The following is a 6,942-nucleotide window of genomic DNA, read 5'->3' as shown; positions in this document are numbered from 1 at the left end:
TGAAATAAGAATTCGGCCCATAACATCTATGTTAGCTTTAATGCATTCAAAACAATTCGCTTTTTAGATGATCCTTCTAGAAGAGTGGGATTAGAACAATTTTTCTAGTTACTTCGTTCTCTATTTCTATTTGAGAAAATCCTTAGGAAAAGCATTTTGTTTCCACCGAGCTAAAACAAGATGTAAATGTCTCTAGTAAACCAAAGTTATCGTTTAATAGCTATTTTGCTTCAATCTATCCTATCAAAAAAAATTGAAGATTTAGTTACGATTAGAAATACACTTTTCTATCTTTATCCATGGATTTTTTCCTCATACTTATTCAACTGGAAGTATTGATCCAATTCAAAAAAAAAAAAAAAATTATGTTTCGTAATTTCATAATCCAATTTTTCAATTTAGAATATAATCATATAATTATATAATTTAATTGGCCCTTGGATACAAATCACGAGAATGTATATTCTTCCTCAAATCTTTCGTTGAGAGGTAAAGGATTAAATCCTTTTAAGAAATAAAGTTTTTGCTCGGAATATGAATCAAACCGAAGGACCCCTTAACTATTAAGGGGATTAATAGAACGAATCACACTTTTACCACTAAACTATACCCGCTACAATGCGATTATTGTATATAAAGAGACCCTTTGTCGAACAGGGGAATTGGGCGTAATCAAGATAGGATCACAAGATAGGGGGATAAAAAATCCTGAAAATTAGAGCCTTGCCGCCTTTTGTCAGAAGACTTGATAAAATTAGGAAAAGAGTAGTTATTTCATTTAAATAACTAAATAAAAATAACTAAATAAAAACTTCTTTCCTTTGTTATAGGAGTTTTGATAGATAGGGTTCGACAAAAGAACTTAGTCATAACATAAAAATGGATTGTGCAAAAATCCATAGTTTTTTTTATTATTTATTCTAGTTATTCTAGTAAAATAAATGTAAATAAAAAGAAAGAGGAAGAAAAGAAAGAATCGAAATGATATTTGGATTCTATATCATAGGAACGGAAATAGTACTTCTTCTGCTTCTGATTGTTGATTCAATCCAATAACAAGATTTTTTTGTTACAACAAGTCAGATCGCAGAATCATAGAAAAAATTATTTATTTGAGTTGAAAATAAAAAAATGAGCCCGGCCGGGTCAGTACCCGGCCGGTCCGTGGAAATTGGAAATAAAAAAGTCCCTTTTGAGCGAAATCAAAATGAAATGGAATTACTGATAAAAGTTGTATATATTTATATTCTATATAATAAAATTAAGAATCTATAGATATATAGATTAATAATACCCTAATAAGATTAATAATACTCTAATATTAATATAAATAAATAAAAATTAATATAATTAATATATTAATATAAATAAATAAAAATATAAATAAATAAAAATCTATATAACAAAATAACAAAGGTCTATATAACAAAGGAAAGAGGGCTTTTTTCAAGCATTTCTTTTTGCGTGCTGTAACTGTAACATAGTAATTATCTTTTCTAAATTAGGAGAGATGGCTGAGTGGACTAAAGCGTCGGATTGCTAATCCGTTGTGCGAGTTATTCGTACCGAGGGTTCGAATCCCTCTCTTTCCATTTCGGTTTTTGACAGTGGAATAGATCAAATCCTAATACCATTTATAAAAATGAAGCAAGGAACTCTCCCTTTTTTATTCTTCCCGTCCAGGATTACCAGGATTACGTCCCGGATCATTAGATAGGAGTCCGAAGATGAAGAGAGAAACAAAGAATATCGTTGCGGTGTAAACAACGAATTTAAGATTACGCATTGTACAACCTCCCATAGAATTTTTTTGTAAAAAGAAGAGAATGGATTCTTCGTTTTTATTTTTCTATTTATATACGCAATTATACGCAATTTTTATTTTTCTATTTATATATATACGCAATTATACGCAATTTTTATTTTTCTATTTTTATACGAAAATAGATTCCTCGTTTTTATACTACATAGCCTATTTTGACACCAAGAAATAAAGTGATTTCTAGAATTTCTAGAAATCGAAAAGAATTTTCAGAAATTCATTTATAATAAGAGTTGAGTTTTTCATTACAAAAAAAAATTCTTTTATACCAACAATTATATATTGTGGCGGACTTTAATCCAAATAGGGTTCTTCGGCGAAAAAGGGTCAGAATGAGGAAATGGGATGATCCAGCTTTATCATGGCTATCCAAGAATTTCAATCTTTGAATTGAGGGTTCGGTTCGTTCATAGTGTTCATAGTGTAAGACTTATCTAATCTTTTCAATTGTTACAATTTTTTTTTCTTGAATAAATCATGAATTTTTCTAGGACAGTATTAAGGATCTCATCGAAAACTTACAGCAGCTTGCCAAACAAAGGCTAAGAGAAAAAAGAGAACAGGTATTACTGGCATAAAATCTACGATTGGATTCAAAAAAGCATAGGCCTCGGGCAATTTGGCGAATAAAAAACTACTCGAAAAAAGGGCAGAATTCAAACAGATACAGATCAAATTAAAGATATTAAGATTAAGCATAACAAAATTTTGTTCTTGGAGATAATTTTGATTGAGTTATTAATATGTTTTTTGATATAAGGAAAAAAATGAAGAAAGGAAAATAAGGCAGACTAAACAATACTTCTTTGAACTCACCCAATCAAAAAGCCTTCAATTCTTACAAGAGAATAGAAGAAATCATACTTTCATACAATATCTTAATTGAATTATATGTAATGATCAATAAATTCGGTTTAATTCTCTATCCATACGTGCCAAAATCCTAGCAAGAATCTAATCTATTCCATAGTTATTTGGAACTGGAATTGACGAACAGGGAATACCCATATTAGTGTTTAGTAGTTTCAAATAGAAATCTAAATGGGGCGTGGCCGAGTGGTAAGGCAACGGGTTTTGGTCCCGCTATTCGAAGGTTCGAATCCTTTCGTCCCAGAGCCTACTCTTTTTATATATCAGAATAACGATATCCGAATCTAAATTGCTCTTTTTTTTTTAACAACCTTCTTTCTAAGAGTCAAATATTGGAGAAAATGTGATTCTTGCTTTTGATTTTTAATGATTTCTTAAGATTGGCACTCGAAGAACTGTGAGATTGGCGAATCTATTCTATCGAGTTATTTGATCTATCGAGTTATTTGAAGATGCAAGGCAGATTCAAAAAGATTAGTTTATTTGTGTTATTTATAATATTCGTAATATTATTATTATTAATTATATTATTAATTTCTTATTAATTAGAATAGAAAAGCTTAATATTAATAAAAGTATAAAAAAATAAAAATATATTGTATTCATACAATATGGGTTAATTTGAATTCTTATTGAGGCTTTTTCTTCCTAAATTATCTATTTATTTCATATAGATTCATATAGAAGGAAATTGATTTCATATAGAAGGAAAAAGTATAGATAGATTACTATGTATCGACTGAACCAATGACTATTCATGATTCCATAATTGAATCAATGTTCCAAACTAGAGGAATGTTATGGTAAAACTTCGTTTGAAACGATGTGGTAGAAAGCAACGTGCGACTTGAAGGACATGATCGGCTGTGGATGTCAAAACCCACCACCTTCCATTATGTAGAAATGAAGGTGCTTTTGGCTCGACATCCTTTGTTCTGTTCTATTATAATCCGTCTTTTTGTTGGGTTGTAATGTAAATAGTACAGGATGGAGCTCGAAGAGAAACATCCATTTTTCAGGGGCAAGGATCTAGGGTTAATTAATGGAAATAAATAAGTTGGAACAACTTCGTAAGTCTATTTTTGATATAGAAATCGAAAAGCTCCGATTCAAACTATTTTCAAATCAAAAAGAAAAATTGTTGGAATTGGTAAAACTCTTTCGATCAAAAGTGTATAATGCGGGAATTAATCGTTCATATGATTCTTTGATAGAAAGAAAAAAAGAGAGAAAAAGGGGCATGTTGCTGCCATTTTTGAAATGATTAAATATCGCCGAAGTAATGTCTAAACCCAATGATTCAAGACAAAGATAAAGGATCCTAGAACAAGGAAATACCCTTTTCAATTGTCTCAACAACTAGATCAAAATGAAGAATCGAAATCGATTCTAAACGAGACAAACAAAAAAAGGGGTTAGAGACCACTCAATAAAAGAATGCCTAAGGATTTTTTTTTGAGCATTTTGAGAGTTATTTGACTTGAGTTATGAGAGTACGAATGCTTTTTTCTTCTTTTTTTTTGAAAAAAAAAAGACGGGTTTAAATGTCTAATTGATTTGCCGGGTTTATGGATCTTTTTGACATTCTAATTACATACATTATAATTCCATACATAGACATAACTTTTAATAGACATAACTTTTAATCATTTTTTTTTTTTTTTCTCGAGCCGTACGAGGAGAAAACTTCTTATACGTTTCTAGGGGGGGGGTATTATTTAACTACATCTATCCCAATGAGCCGTTTATCGAATCGTTGCAATTGATGTTCGATCCCGAAGAGAGGGAAGAGATCTTCGAAAAGTTGGTTTTTATGATCCGATAAATAATCAAACCCATTTGAATGTTCCCGCTATTCTCTATTTCCTTGAAAAAGGAGCTCAACCCACAGGAACTGTCCATGATATTTTAAAGAAGGCCGGGGTTTTTACGGAACTTAGTCTTAATCAAACAAAATTCAATTAATGAAATACAAAAAAGAGGGGGTGGATGACTCATATCTAGCTTTGTATAAATTTTTCTTTATAATTTCCTCCCCCCTCTTTTGTTTTATTCATACTTTTTTATTTATTATTCGTATTTCTTATTGCTTTGCTACTATAGAATACCGTGTTCTATAACAGATTTTATTGAGCTAATTTTATTGATATAAAATATAGAGAAAAAAGATCAATTGAATAAATGAAGTAATTGCATTTAAAAAAATAACATAAAATAAGATAAAAAAAAAAAAATAACATAAAATAAGATAAAAAAACAGAGAAAATAACAAGAAAAAATAACATATAAAAATAGAAAATATTAATAATAATTAATAATAAATAATAATAATTAATAATAAATAATTAATAATAAATATTATAATAATAAATATTATAATAATAAATATTATAATAATAAAAATAATAAATATTATAATAATAAATATTATTAATAATAAAAATAATAAATATTATAATAATAAATATTATTAATAATAAAAATAATAAATATTATAATAATAAATATTATTAATAATTAATAATAAAAAATACAATATAATAAAAAAAAAAAAAAAAATTGACTTAATTCTTTTTTTCATTGTATTTTTTTATAGTCTTTTTTATATTCTTTATTCTTTTCTCAACATTTATATTCAAAATTTACAATCATATTGACAACAGTGTATCGAACAAATATAATTCGATCGTAGATAAATAGATCTATTTATCCCCGCCCACAAGTTTGGCACTTCACTTCATTCAAATAATGGGTTCTTTCTTTGAATTTGTTGTGATACAAGAAGTTTTTTTTATTGTAATTGTATATTGTATTGAAAAAAAAAAAAAAAAATGGATAACAATGGAATGAATAAGACAGGAGGCGGTCCACAAATTTTCACTTATTCTATTTCTATGTTTTTATCTTAGAATTTCGTGTATTTTTATTTTATTCAAATTTTTGCTAATTTCATGTTTTGATTGCCTCGTGCAATTCCATTTTTTTTTTATTCCGATTTTTTTCGGGTTGCTAACTCAACGGTAGAGTACTCGGCTTTTAAGTGCGACTAGCATCTTTTACACATTTGTATGAAGAAAGGGATTCGTTCATACCATCGGTACAGTTTGTAAGACCACGACTGTACCATCGGTACAGTTTGTAAGACCACGACTGATCCTGAAAGGAGTGGATGGAAAAAAGAGCATGTCGTATCAATGGAGAATTCTAAGAATCCATTTTTTTTCCGGATCAGTCCAAAAAAAAAAATCGTCTTTGAATTTTTGGTGCGGAACAAAAAAAATTAATTGAATTCAAAGTTGGGTCGAGTGAATAAATGGATAGAGCTCTACGGCCCCAATTATAGGGAAACAAAAAGTAACGAGCTTCTGTTTCGCAATTTGAATGATTACCCGATCTAATTAAACGTTAAAAATAATTAGTGCCTAATGCGGTAAAGGTTTTTCTCATGAGTAAATTATCGATTTTTTTATGAGTCCTAATTATTAGTTATTCCCTTTATGGGTTAGACATGAATGTGTATAAGAAGCAGTATATGATAAAGAAAAGATATTTTTTTTTTTTTTTCCAAAATCAAAAGAGCGATTGGGTTGAAAAAATAAAGGATTTCTAGCCATCTTCTTATCCTATAACGAACATAAATCAATTAGATGGCAAAAGATAGGATAGAGAATCCGTTGATGAATCTACCTGTCTCCGACGGTATCTATTATTTTCTTACTATAATACCTTGTTTTGACTGTATCGCACTATGTATCATTTGATAACCGAATAGATCCCCTATACTTTGGTTCAAATCGAATTTGAAATGGAGGAATTTCAAGTATATTTAGAACTAAATAGATCTCGCGACATGATTTCCTATACCCACTTATTTTTCGGGAGTATATTTATTGCACTTGCTCATGATCATGGTTTAAATAAATCGATGATTTTTTTGGAAAATCAGGGTTATGGTAATAAATTCAGTTCACTAATTGTGAAACGTTAATTATTCGAATGGATCAACAGAATCATTTGATTATTTCTGCTAATGATTCCAACCAAAATCCATTTTTTGGGCACAACAATAATTTATATTCTCAAATGATTATCGGTGGATTTGCAGTCATTGTGGAAATTCCATTTTCCTTACGATTAGTATCTTACTCACAAGGGGAAGAAGTCGCAAAATCCCATAATTTCCAATCAATTCATTCAATATTTCCTTTTTTAGAGGACAAATTCTCACATTTAAATTATGTGTTAGATGT

This window comes from Durio zibethinus, unplaced genomic scaffold (assembly GCF_047325235.1).
Source record: "Durio zibethinus cultivar Kanyao isolate XHJ-2024 unplaced genomic scaffold, ASM4732523v1 HiC_scaffold_285, whole genome shotgun sequence".
Taxonomy (NCBI): Eukaryota; Viridiplantae; Streptophyta; class Magnoliopsida; order Malvales; family Malvaceae; genus Durio; species Durio zibethinus.
Note: the sequence above shows the minus strand (reverse complement) of the source record.